The sequence below is a fragment of the Pantherophis guttatus genome, chromosome 1 (genome assembly GCF_059756535.1).
Source record: "Pantherophis guttatus breed Tessera chromosome 1, ASM5975653v1, whole genome shotgun sequence".
Classification (NCBI taxonomy): Eukaryota; Metazoa; Chordata; class Lepidosauria; order Squamata; family Colubridae; genus Pantherophis; species Pantherophis guttatus.
Genome location: NC_142063.1, coordinates 134928228 through 134942877, shown reverse-complemented (window position 1 = coordinate 134942877; position 14650 = coordinate 134928228).

Below are 14650 nucleotides of genomic sequence, written 5' to 3'. Positions count from 1 at the left end.
AGGGGTGAAATCCAGCAGGTTCTGACAGGTTCTGGAGAACCGGTAGTGGAACTTTTGAGTAGTTCGGAGAACCGGTAGCAGAAATTTTGAGTAGTTCGGAGAACCGATGAATACCACCTCTGGCTGGCCCCAGAGTGGGATGGGAATGGAGATTTTGCAATATCTTTCCCCCAGGAGTGGGGAGGGAATGGAGATTTTGCAGTATCCTTCACCTGCCATGCCCCCCAAGCCACGCCCACTGAGCCACACCACGCCCACCAAGCCACGCCCACAGAACCGGTAGTAAAAAAAATTGGATTTCACCACTGGAGAGAAGGTTAGAAGGGAGGAAGAAGGGAGGTGTGGGGGAAAGGAAAGGGAAGTAGAGAAAGAGAAGGAAAGGAGGAAAGGAGAAAGTAGAAGAGTAGATGGAAGAAGAGAAGGAAAGGAAAGAGAGGAGAGGGAGAAGAGGGACTGTTGTAAAACAAGGAAGATGAAATGGTAAAACCCCGAATATACTTAAATTGTTTAGGATGAAGATTGTATTAGTATGAAAGTTAAAAGAAAATATATATGTTAGATAAGAAACTGTACATTTAAGATATGTTTATGAGGGGGGAAAATAAAAAACTTTTTCAAAAAAAAAAAAAAGAAAAGAAAAAGAAAAAGTTGAAATATAAGCCCTAGAAAATTTGGACTATGACACCAGACAGATTGAAGACAGCAAGGACAGATAGAATGTGCTTTTTGATGGATCTGCTTTCCTGACACTAGGCTGTATCAGAAAAAGAAAAGAAAACGAACTTCTACTAATGCCTGCCATATGTTTTTGCAATGCAGCCTTCCTGTCCTAAGCATACAGGAGCCATCTCAGTGTCATTGACATTAATTTGCTGGAGCAAGTGCTGACATTTTATTGGCAAACAATGCTGTTCTCTTACGCAATGACCCACAGGCTACTTCCTAGCGGTGCTGTTATCTTGTCCTATTAAAAACAAATAGTGTTGTAGAGATGATGGACATTGTGAGGCTCTATAGTCTCCATCCTAGACTGAGCTATATAAATGGATGAGCTAAATTTCTTGAAATGAAGGACAGGAGGCAGACTGGCATTTTGTAATTTATGGTTTATTTGCACCCACATACCGGTTTGTAAATAGAGGCTCATGACATTAACGGATGTCTACTCTTCACCCAGAGCATTTCTCTGGTCATAAATATGCTATTGGGATTGTTATAGGAAGCAACTTAGCTCCTACGTGTTTTTCTAACCTCCCACCAAAATTGCGAGTTTCTTCTCTTTTCTTTTTTTTTAACTCAGCTTTTGCCTAGACAACAATGCTGGTCTACCCTATTCTAACTATAGTCATTGGTTCTTCCCTCAAGCACAGCAAAAATAGACCTCAGACAGGGTAGCATTTTATGGCTAATATCATGCAAACCTGGGACACAGCTTGTTCCTTTTGAAAACAGGAGAAGGGGCCATTTTTTGTTTTGCTTTCTCTAGCTTGGTCCAAGAGAAATAAGCATGAATCTGTCTGGAGGATGTGCTAAGAAAACCATAGTTAAAGCAATCCATGACTTTTTTTTTTCACCCTGCTCATGGGAGACATTGTGAACTCCAAGTACTGCATACATTCACTCTTCTCAAATTTAAATTTACTGACAAAGAAATAAAGGGAGACTAGTATAGCTATTTCAAGCTTTTTAGCTCTTATTAACTAGCCATACCCTTCTGGGATTTGAACCGGGGCCAAATCCCAGAAGGGTATGGCTAGCTGATGAGAGCTAAAAAGCTTGAAATAATTATACTAGTCTCCCTTTATTTCCTTGTTGGTAAATTTAAATTTAACACAAAATAATTTGTCATGGAAGCAACTGCCTGCGAAGGCTCCTGGATTGGGGCTGAAAGGCAAAAGCGGAAGCAGTACACTCCGTCCCACATTTAGGTAGACCAGGTTGCTCTGATAGGTGTCACCGGAAAAACAGTCACTCTGTTCATTCCTCAGTATGCCAAAAATGGCATGTGTTACCCTATGCAGCAGCAGATCGCTGCTTCGCCTGGTCTAAAAGGAAGAATAAACTAAGATATTCAGTACATGCCCATTATTGGGGCTGTTGGGATCATCCTGCCTTCTGAGGCACATCATCTGAAAGTTATTAACATTCAATTATCTTTTATCAGATCCAAAGAAGAAATGGTTAGGATAGTCTACCAGAGCCACAGAACCTTAAACTTAAGCATCGCAGAGTGAAGATCACCCCAAAGACTCATCTTGATGAACCAGTAATCTCATACAATCGTATTACAGCTATCATCCCTTCGGTAGGTCAAGTGTTGGTTATTAATCCAGCATAGTTTAGTTTAGTTTAGTTTTATTAAATTTCTATACCGCCCTTCTCCCGAAGGACTCAGGGCGGTGAACAGCCAAGATTAAAATACATACAATATGAAAATTAAAATAATTTAAAACATAATTAAATCAATTTGGCTTCCCCAATTTAAAACCACTTACCCATAAAATTAACCAGTTAAAAATTTTAAGCCAGCCCGGTTTGCTGAAATAGAAAAGTCTTCAGAGCCCAGGGGAAAGTATGGAGGTCCGGGATCAGTTGTATCCCTGGGGGTAGCTCGTTCCAGAGGGTGGCTGCCCCCACAGAGAAGGCTCTCCCCCTGGGGGCCCCAGTCAACATTGTTTGACCGACGGCACCCTGAGGAGACCCTCTCTGTGGGAGCGTATTGGCCGGTGGGAGGTTATCGGTGGCAGAAGGTGGTCTCGCAGGTCCTAAGCCATGGAGTGTTTTAAAGATGAGAACCAATACCTTGAAGCGCACCCGGAAGACCACCGGAAGCCAGTGCAGCTTGCGCAGGAGAGGTGTTACATGGGAGTGCCATGTCGCCCCCACAATCACCTGCGCGGCTGCATTCTGGACCAGTTGGAGCCTCCTCAAGGGGAGCCCTATGTAGAGAGCGTTGCAGTAGTCCAGGTGGGAAGTAACAAGGGCATGAGTGACCATGCATAAGGAGTCCCGATCCAGAAAGGGGCGCAACTGGCATATCAGGCGAAACTGATAACCCCCCCCCCCCGGCCACGGCTGTCATATGCTCTTCTAAAGAAGCCGCGCATTCAGGAGGATGCCCAAGTTACAAGCCCTCTCCGTGGGGGCCAATGACTCACCCCAATAGCCAGCAATGCACCAGCTGGCTCTATCGGGACGCCGGCAACCACAGCCACTCTGTCTTGGAAAGGTTGAGTCAGAGCCTGTTCCTCCCCATCCAGATCCCCACGGCTTCCAGGCACCAGGACATCACTTCAAGGGCATCATTGGGGTGGTCTGGGGTGGAGATGTACAGCTGAGTATCATCAGCGTACAGATGGCACTGCACCCCAAAACCACAGATGATCTCACCCAGCGGCTTCACATAAATGTTGAACAGGAGAGGCGAGAGGACCGACCCTTGCGGCACCCCACAGACAAGGTGCCTTGAGGTCGACCTCTGCCCCCTTGCTAACACAGATTGTGACCGGTCGGAGAGATAGGAGGAGAACCACCGTAAAACGGTGCCTCCCACTCCCAACCCCTCCAGCCAGCACAGCATGATACCATGGTCGATGGTATCAAAAGCCGCTGAGAGGTCTAATAGGACCAGAACAGAGGAGCAACCCCTCCAGAGATCATCAACCAATGCGGCCAATGCCGTTTCCGTGCTGTACCCAGGTCTGAAGCCGTACTGGAATGGATCTAGATAGACAGTTTCATCCAGGTACTGCGGGAACTTAAGGGCCACCACACTCTCAACAACCTCACCACAAAGCGAAGGTTGGAGACTGGACGGTAGTTTGCCAAAACAGCTGGGTCCAGAGAGGGCTTCTTGAGGAGGGGCCTCACCACCGCCTCTTTCAAGTGGGAGGCAGGAAACCCTCACTCAAAGAAGCATTTATAATCCTCTGGAGCCAGCCTCTTGTAACCTCCCAGATAGCCATCAGAGACAGTAAATGCACCAATTGATGGGAGGAGAAAACTGTATGTGGAGCACAGCTGAACATTTGGAAGAGATATATCGAGCACAAACTAAGAACACCAAACAGCCTTTTAGCATTGAGCATTTTAGTATGAGTAGTTCCTTGCTTCAAATGTTTTTATTTATTTATTTTCTCAAAGAAGCATTAAGAATGTGACGTTATTGATAAGGAGGTAAAGTCTTCTTTGAGTTACAATTTGAACAAGTTCATGGATCTCTCCCAGCAAGAGTCTGAAAATGATTTATTTTGTTTTTTCCCACAATGTTTTCTTAACTTCTCAAATCTAATCTATAATTTGGGATTTAATTAAGAACAATCCTACTAGCCTTTTTAATGACCAATCAGGGTCAGACAAGTACCATTTGGTCTGACTCTTATGCAGTGTGCGATTTATGCCTGCATAAATATGTTGTTTGTTTTCTGATATTCTTTCCTTTGATTGAAAACAAAACAAAACAAAACTCTACATGGAACTTTTGGGTTAAATACATTCAACACTGCTGAAATCCGTCTTCCAGTTTCCTGAAGGAAAATGCTCTGTGATAAAAGCTTTTGTTTTTCTATCATACTCCCAGGCTAATTTAGATTTCCTTTTTCATTTATTTTAGAAGTGATTTTTGACCTTACTTTGTTGTTACAAGGTGGCCTTAGATGTCATTCTTGCTTTGCTCTGTTAACAGATCTCTGCAGCAATTGTGGCGTCCTGACAGTTTGGATGTCCTGATCTCCCGATGGGAGATCTTGGATCTCCTGATGAGAGAAATGAAAAGATGGCAGGTTCCTTCATGATGCTGTCCTAGGGATTTAATTGATTCATGGGAACACAAGGGGTGTGTGTGCATGCGTCTCGGATTGCTGGATAGATAGTTGACAGTGAAAGCCACGGACACATGTACTAGGACTCCCATACCATCATCAGAGAATTCCACCTTAAAGGGTTTTTCCCCTTTAAGGAACAGAATGGGAAGAATTTTGGTTCTATTTCATGGAATAAGAATGGATATTTTGAAAAATTAGTAATTTCCAATCACAAAGTGAGACAATTGGGGCTGAAGGGTAGTGTTTTGGCCCGTCAGTGGCCTGTACAGCTAGTAGCTGATTCCGACAACAAGGAGGCTGGTGTGGTGCTGCACCAGCAGCCTATGCAGCTGGCACTCAAGTCGGACAATGAGGAGGCTGGAGAAGATGTGGTGCCAGAGGCAGGGATTCAACCAGGGCCTTCAGAACCTCCAGAAGCTTCCATGGGTGAAGAGGAAGAAGAGGAGGAGCCTCTTCTTGATGCATGGGCGCACGGAGCTGCCAAAAGGCAGGAGTGGCTCCTCAGGAGGAGGTCTCCTTGAGAGTAAGGCTTGGGGCTAATTGGCCACTCCCTTAGCCTATTTAAGGATGGATGATGACTGAGGCAATTTGCAGGGAACAACTTAGTTCACTCTCCTTCGTGTCTTGATCTTAGTTCTTTTATCAGTTTCCTGCAAATTGTTTCTGGGCTTTCTGCCAATCCTAGTAAGATTACAATTATTTATTCTTTGGATTCTTGTAGGCTATTAAGAAAGTTAATTAACAGCCTTTGTTTGAAAAAGACTGATTTAATTTAGTAAACTAAGGTTTGTACAGACTTTGTGTGTGCTGCGTTCTTTGGGGTCCGTAGCTGGGGCAGAACAGGTGGGAACAGAGAAAGAGTGTAGCATTGTTTGAAGTTAGACCTGGATGAAAGAGACCAGGGTTAATTCCACCTTTAGCCAGAAGATAGCTTTAGCAGAATTCCTATCTTCCAGCCTACAGCACTGCTGTCATGAGACCAAAAATAAAAATAGAGGTGGAAGAGCCAAGCAAACTTTTTTTTTTGAACTCCTGACAAAAAGGATATAAACAGAGCAAATAAAAAAAATGAATCAAAAGTCAATGCTTCTCTTTTTACTTTTCTGGGTTGCATCCTAAAGGACATACTGTATCTTCAAAAGAACTTTTGTGGTGCTTCTTGCCACTACCACCATCCAGTTCTACCTTTCCACATGATCTGAATGCACAAACTGGAGAAATGTCTACTTCTCGTAGAAAGTATTGATAAGTAAGTCTTGTTCTTTCAGGGGCAAGATAGCGTAGAATGAGCATTTCTATTTCTAATGGTTGATCCTTGGCTGTAGAACAGTTAGGCTGAAAGGGCCATCTCATGCCTTCACGGGTAGGTTATGCACTGTATCGAAAACTATTTCTCAGGGACAGGGTTAGACTATGCTTGCTCTTAGGCAAATTGAGCCCCCCCCCGCCCCCCAGGGAAGTTGCTGGGATAATCCTCCCAGGGGTTAGCACTTCCCCAAGCTGTTCCTTCATTATTTGTACAATATATAAAATAGCATTGGTGGGTCAGATGGAACATTGTTTCTCTGACTAAGGGAAAAACATGTCTCAGGCAGGGGTGGGCTGCTGGGGGTTCGCAGGGGTTCAGCAGAACCTCTAGGTAAGATTCTGTGCAGTTCAGAGACCCCCCAAATCCCACTCCTGGCTGGCCTTGCCCACCCCTCCCCAGAGTCCCCACGCGGCCCATTTTGGATGCAGGTAGTGCAGGGCATGCACAGAGGCTCAGGGAGGGTGAAAAACGGGCCTACTGGAAGTTCGGGAAGGCCCATTTCTGGCCTCCAGAGGGCCTCTGGAGCCTGGGGAGGCCATTTTCGCTCTCCCAGAGGCTCAAGGAAAGCCTCCGGAGCCCAGGGAGGGCAAAAATGCCCCCCCTCCACTGCAGGAAGCCGACTTGGCCATGCCTACCATGGCAACACCCACCCAGCAACCGGGCAGAGAATCCCTTGCTAAAATATTTGGAGCCCACCCCTGGTCTCAGGTGCTGAGAAACATTTTTTTTTTAATCAGCTGCATTGTGTGATTGCCATAAAGCTTTTTGGATAACGAACCTGGCTCTGGTTGAAGGGAAGGGGGCAGTAATATATCCCAGTCAATTCTGTTGCTGTTCTCAAGATCAAAATGGCAGATTAGATTATTTTGAACATTCTCATCATGGATGAAACCCTGAGATTTTGCCTCCTTCCCATTCAGAAACGGATGGATCTTTTTCTCAGGTATGCACAGATCTGTTTGACCTGTCTCCCCATTGCTTAGTTCTCATTCTAAATGAGATGCATGTTTTCATCTTAAGAGTTTAAGCGTGAAGGAGACTCTTCAAAGGAATGCAGAAAGAGAGACTTTTATTCATTCTTCTAGAATAAGAATTCTAGAATGGAGACAAAAGGTTACAGCTTTTTGGATAGCTAGTTGCCCCACTCCATATAGCTCGCCAGGGATGGCATTTTATTAAGCAAGTAAAAAAAAATAATAATCATCAGATAGTTTCTGGAGTTTGCCACCTTCAAGAGCTCATCTGTAAGCCAAATGGTAATGAAAAGTGGGTGGGTGGGAAAGATAAAGCAAAACCAATGAGCCAAGACCATGGTTAGTTATTTTATTTATCAAATTGGTACAGTCACCCATGTCCACAGAAGATTCTGGGTGGCTCACAACCATTAGTGTTGGTAGACTATTGCAGTAAGCAACACACATCAAATTGCTTTAGATCAGATTCTTGAGATAATAAGCAATAATAATGAAAGCAGTTGGAAGGATGGACTGGGTCTTCTAGCTCCCTCAGTCAAGGGTCCCCAGTCTTCTACCCAAATCAGTGGTATCCACAGGGTGGTAACAAAAAAAAACCCAACCCACAGTGGGTATGACAGTGTAAGTGAAGTATACCTTTCCCCATTTTTCTGCCCTTTGGAATGCTCACCTCAGTGCTGGGATAATTAACAAGAAGGTAATTAATGTTTGTATTTACATTTATTGGAGACCCACTCTGAAGTCTTGCCTGTAGGAGCATCCATGCTACGTGCAGGTCAAAATGGGCAAGACAGTGGATGTAGTGTTGCGATATAAGCCTTTCCCTTTAGTAAATGTGTTACAATGCTGAGTTAGATATTTTGCCTGCTTGGAGCCTTCCTGCCTGCCAGCCCTGCCAACATTGCTGCTTATCTGACTTAGAAGCAGAAGAGGAACCAAAATGACAACACACTAAAGTAAGTGTGAAAAAGGATCCTGGCTTGTGATAGGCCTTATCCCTTCTGGCTTAACACTACAGCCCCCAAAATGTCATCCAGAGGCAAAAAACAAAAAAGAACCAAGATCAACCCTAGTAACGATACTGGGATCCATGAATCCAAGAAAGCAGAGATACAGAGATACAACTCCTATCTCCCCACTGTAGATTCAACAAAAAATGTAACAGATCCTGTCAGACCTGGAAGCCATCTTTTACAGTTGGGCCTTCAGGCTTGTCACATTTTTCTACTGTGGGAAAATGGGAGGGGGGATTGCATGGAGTATGGGTGATATGTAGTCAAAATAATATTCCTTTCTCAGAGAGTCAAGGACACATTGCCATGGCACCTGGAGTTGGATGACTGGGAGGTGTCTCCAGTTTGAGCGGTGGATGATTGGATCATGTGATGGACATGTGGGTGCTGGGCAGGGACTTGAACTTTCACTTGGGTGGGGAAAACCTGGAAACTTTCAGATGTGGGTTTTCCCAGATGTGTCAATATGTCATCTCTAATAAAATGTAACTTTGAGGAAATTCAAGCCTCGGAGTTTTCTTTTGTTGGGGGTGTTCCTTAGATCCACTGCTTCAGGTTCCATTTCACCTTCAAAGAGTATAACAACCCTGAACCCAGCCACAAGAGAGATCTCCTTCCCAATGTTTCAAAGACTCAGTCCAAATCACTCCTCAGAGCAAGGGAATAACCTCTTGGAACACCCACAGCTCCAATAATCAACCTTTTCACGTGCTTTGCTTTCTGTCTGTAGAAATGTTGAACTTTATATTGCAAAGGCTAAATTATATTTCAGCCAAGGTAATGCAGACAATGCAGCAATACTCTCAACAATACCAGTTTGCCTTCTTCTACTTAGCATGAGATACAATCAGGCCAAAGCTCTAACTGTCATGGCCCCATTGGAGCCTGAGTCTGCGGAGGAAGATGAATCGGAGCTGGGGCTGACGGAGGTCAAGGGGGCGACTTTGGCTCCGGAGGAATGAAGGGAAGAGCAGGATGAGGCAGCCCCGGATCCCTCAGGCCTGGGATGGCTTGCCAGTAGGGAAGAATGGGGCAGGATGACCAAGAGAAGGGGAGAGGGCAGGCAGTGGAGATGAGGAGCGACGGAGCTCAGGCGACAAGCAAGGACGGCCCCCTCCTGATCCCCGAGCATGGAGAGTGGAGAGGAGGTGGGAGCAGCGCAGGCCGACCTGATGATTCAGGAGGAGAGTGCCCCACCCTTTTCACAAGGCATACCTGGGAACTGAGACTTAAGGAGATGCTGTAGAGAGGGGCGCTTGTGGGAACAAGCGCTGAATTTGTGGAGTTTTGTGTGCCGTTGCTGACATCTGGATTTTGCTGGACTTCTTGCCTTCTTGCTGCTTTGTTTCTTTGCCTCGCTGGACTTCTTGCCTTGAAACCATTGTGCTAATAGCATTTTGCTGGACTACTCGCAGCCAAAGGCTGCTGGAGGTGTGTGTGAGCTCTTTGCTCTGGGACTTGCCATAAATATGGGAGTGTTTGGGGGAAAGTTGGAGCAATAAAGGGGAGTTCAAACTATCAGCTGGCTGTGTTGCCTCCATGCCTTGCCCTGGGTCATCACACTAACTGAACAGTCTGTAGTAGATATACTGAGGGCCAATTCAACCTAACCAGATCCCCAACCTTTGTCGGTGAACTTGGACTTCTGGACTTCTCCAATGCCTGTACTAAAGAAGCATTTTTAATTTCACCATTATTGCATAAATATCCGGGATCCACAGGACTATTCTACACCTCCCTGCTGCTTTCAAGCCTACCAAGCCTGCTACAACACATAATGTTGCCAGAGCAGCAAGACTTAAAATCTGTCAAAAAGGGGAGCTGTGCCATGAACCAGCCCCTTATTTTCGTGTTCTTTGTATTGTGATAGTTTGACATGCTCCCCTATATTGATCTACTGCCTCTACCTCTCTTTTAGATGCTTTTTAGATTTTTTTCTCTTTATGTTGGTTTATATATTTAGCTTTCTGTATGTAATTTTCTATTCTAATGCATCCTTTGTGCTTTTTAAATTTTGTGTCCTGCCCTCTTTATGTTAGTCTTTTAAAAAAAAAAAATGATTTCATTTGATTTGAGTTAGAAGCATTCTTATTCAGATTCTTATGGGTGGATTCCCATTAAAGAATATGTGTACATGGATTCAAAAATTCCAGTCTTTCCCTTCACTGTCATCGCAGGTTTTTCCAGACTGGAAAGTGTTGAGTAGCTGCAGATCCTTAGGTCAGTGCAAAATGTCTCTGTGTGATAGAAAACCCAACATCCGAATTAGCATTTTCCTCCATGACCTCTGAGAAAAGTAATAAAATTTGGACAAGTATTAGATGGCAGTAGAAATATGTGAACCCTCTCTTTACTACCATCTAGTGGTTCTCTGGATTTTTATAGCCCTGATCTGAGACCTCTACCAGAAAAACCAAGAGAATTTTGAAAGGCTAAAATTGAAAAGCAGGGGCCTTTTTCTCAGGGAACAACTCTTCTCAACCGTTACAAAGGAAAGTTCAGCAGATGATTATCCAGGGATTTTCAGAGTTAAGCTGGCAACGTGTGGCCCCTTTCTGTGTTATGATGCTTGAATCTGAAGCTAAAGATGGGTCCCAGGCCTGTTCTAGAATCCACATCTTACCAGGTTTTCAAAATCAGCTTTTTTCTGACGCTCAAATTAGCAGGCCTGTTTCCTTTACAGTCAACTTTTTGTTCCCATCCATCATGCCTTGTCAACCACCCCCTTAAGAAAGCATGGAAGTGGCACATCCAAACGAGTTAATTATTTAAGTGGTACTACTACCCAACATGGCAGGTGCATCTGGCCGATTGATTAGCTCACACATTTGCGAGAAGCACTGAAAATAAAAAGCTGCGACTGAGCAATAAATTGCAGGTCACAAAATCCTTAGTCAGCTTCTTTGAGATCAATGGATGCCATTTAGTGGCTTCGGTGTACTGAGTCTGAAAATGCCAAATGAACATGTAGGTCCCTGCTATTACCATGCTAACTGCCAAGACGTATGAGCCAGATGTATGCAAATTTATGTCGGCCTGAACTTTGTGGAACTGCTGCAACAGGCACTGAAAGAAAATATCGTGGAGTTCTTTACTGAGGGAATGAAAAATGGATTCAAATGGAAAATGCTTTCCTGTGATTTGAGTCCTGCATCAGCTAAGATACATACAGAGGATTGATTGTATAACTTTCATAAGCCAGGTGGATAAAATGCAACTATTCAAGCAGCATTTTTTAGATACATAAAAAAGCATTATTATTTGAAAAAATCTTAAATTCACAGTTGCTGGATGAATTAATGCAGAAACAGGACTGAATTCAGACAGTTTGCCAGATTTTCCATCCTACAATCTAAGTGGATTATATGATATGACAGTGTTTGGCAACTTTGGCAACTTTTTAGATGGGTGGACTTCAATTCCTAGAATTTGTCCACTCATCTTAAAGTTGCTAAAGTAGAAAAAAAAAACACTGTGAAATGACAATCTTAGGTTCCCTCTCTCTTGTTGCATATTCTGTCACTTCTGAGACTTGTTCAAGCTGGCTAGGAATGGTGGAAGTTTGCTTGCAACAACATTTGGAGAGCCATATTTTTTGATGTGATTTACAGGAAGATTTTTAAAATTGTAGGGGAACATTTAAGTGGCAACACAGCTCTATAATATGAAGATGTACACTCCATTTTACTATCTTACATGAAGAAAACAATGGCATATAAGGGTAATGATATGTGACTGTAAGTTTAGGAATAACTAAAGTGTATGTATTTGCACGTATAACTGGGTGTGTTTGATTTGCACTTTTCCTATTTGAATAACGCTCAAGAATGCTGGCAAAAAGTAAAACATAAGAAATGCACTTTTACAATGCCAATTTAAAACCAATGCTAACATCATTATTAGTGAGAGGTGTGTTTGCGCTAATTTTTGAAACACAGAAATCCAAACACCGAATAGTTTGGGAATCATACAAGAGAAAATGCAAACAGGTTCATAACAGTAGAGCTAGCCCCTAAAATATTTGGATCCTAAGTTCTTTAGGGCTTTAAAAGTTAACCCAAACATCTTATTTACTGATCAGAAAAATCGTTAGTAATTGATACTTTCAACATGCGCATCAGATGCTCCCAGTGGTACATATACTATAGCTGAGCAGTTTATTGGTTAGGGCTTTGAATCATGGACACTTGTTTGAAGGAACCCCACTTGGATACATTAATCTTCAAAGTCATGTTGAAGTAAAGCAAGACATGGATACATGCTGCCAGTTTTGACTAGTACAGGAATAAACACACTAAATGCTACTGTGTAGATGTTCTTCTTGACACAGCCACAACATGAGATTCCCATGTTCCTCAAGAAACAGGAAATGTACTCAGAGTGAGGAACCGATTTTTGGGAATAATTTTGCAACTCCATCCAAGACAGGATGGATCCCAGTTTCTGAGTCCAATTTCTTGGTAGCACCTTGGTGTTGTCTAGATTTAATTTCAGTTACTTCTCAATCATTCAGCTCACAATTTTGTTGAGATAATATTGAAAGGCACTATCAGCTGCCTTGGAGTTGGATTATAATTCACATTTTGAAAAACAAGTATGATTTCTTCCGTGTGGACACAACAGTGGCAGAGAACTATCATTCTTCACTGCCATGGAGTAGAGATCCTAATGAGTCAGTTTGATTTATCTAGAGATTGCCTCCATTGCACTCAAGCTGTTGTCCCAGATGCTACATTGCTCCCTGCTCTCTAATAAATCCAAGGGGATGATTTGGCTTCGAAAGAGGAAGAGGACACTTAGGAATTACAGCATCATTGCCTGGACTGACTGAATTCCAGAATTCATCCTAGGTTTTGACATGCCACAATAGCATTCCTCAAACCACATGGTAAATTGATTTCACACAGAGCGGCCTAAATAAATGAAATTCGTTCTTCTCTTTTCCTAAACATCTCTACCATATATACAAAGGCACATGCAAAAAGGCTGCATCATTATAATTCCACTAAAGTTCACAAGGAAACTGAGCTGAGCCAGTAAATTATTTCTGATTAGCTGGTTATACTGAGGAGATCCAGAGAACTATTTGCTTGATTGAAAAAAAAATTAGTTTGCCTTTCTCCGTGTTCTATGAAGCAGAGAATAATATTTAAAAGGTAAGGAGGGCCTGCCTGACAACATACATACAGGAGGCTTAGATAATTTCTCTCCAACCATTCTTTATGCAATGAACCCTGAAGATGCACTATAACCTGAATAAAATCTTGTACAACCAGGATTATTAATTTAACTTGGTGTTCGTGAATGTGAAGTTGTCCTACACTTCCTCTTTCTGCATAAAATTCTTTTTATATTTAATTTCATTTCCTTAGATAAGGAATTTCTCTTTAAAAACTTTTTCATATACAAATTTGATTGGTTGCAAACTACCTGCTAAGTTTTAGGAGTGGCACAAGCAATCACATTCTGTATTTTTAGGCTTTAAGCAGGAAGTTCTGTTTTTCATAAGAATGGCACCTCTTCTCCTCTCATAATGTTCTTAAACTACTTTTCAGTTTCTACACAGCAAAAGCTCAAAGTCCAGTTCTTCAACAACCCTTTTTCAGTAGCTGCATCTTAGCTGCACAGTTCAGACAATGACCAGATGGCAGCCGGAAGAAAATTGACTAAATATTTGCCATTGTCTGCAGAATGTATAGCCAAATGCCAACCCTAGTTAGGATTTTTTAAACAAGAAATGTAATCAGTTGATGGTATGACAGGTAAGGGAGGAGAAAAAAAGGACTCTATGGAATAAACAGACCATTGTGCATGGCAACTGGGGAAGACTTTTCATATGTTTGATGACATTGGGTAGGGCCAACATTTCAGCCGAAGGAACTATCACCTTGTTATGCATTCTCCCCATCAGAACATTACTGTGATATCTAATTTAAACTTGGAAAAGCGGAAGGAAGGATGAGTTTGAATTACTATTATATTCTTCCTGGGGACAGGTTGCAAATTGCCTTAACACCCTTTTCCATTGTGAACAGCCCCACAGAAGGCAACCCCTTCCATTCCCATAGTGTTAAATCTTCCATTTTGAAAAAAAATACTTTAGATATGCATCTTTTATTTATTTCTTTTTCCTACTTTAGACTTTTCTCCTGAGGCTGGAATCATTTAGAAAATTGACAGAAATATTTTTAGTTGATTTTAAAATGGGGCATTCTGTAATTTGGCCTTGGTAAGTTATATACAATGTGCGGTTACTTTAACTGCTTATATACAATATTCAGTTACTTTAACTGCTTAATATGTCCAATGATGGAAAGGTGCTGCTTGGGGAGATCTGATATATTTTTATTCAGAAACAATGTGTGCCTAATGAACAATAATTTCAGCTGGAAACATGTTGGGATTTCCTTAATGAATTTATAATGTGTAATTACTTCAGGAATCCATTCCGAGTCTCCCTTTCTCAGAGTTTGCTCATAATTATAGTTTGATTAGGCTACGATCTCCAAGGACGAAATGCAAAATCTTTTT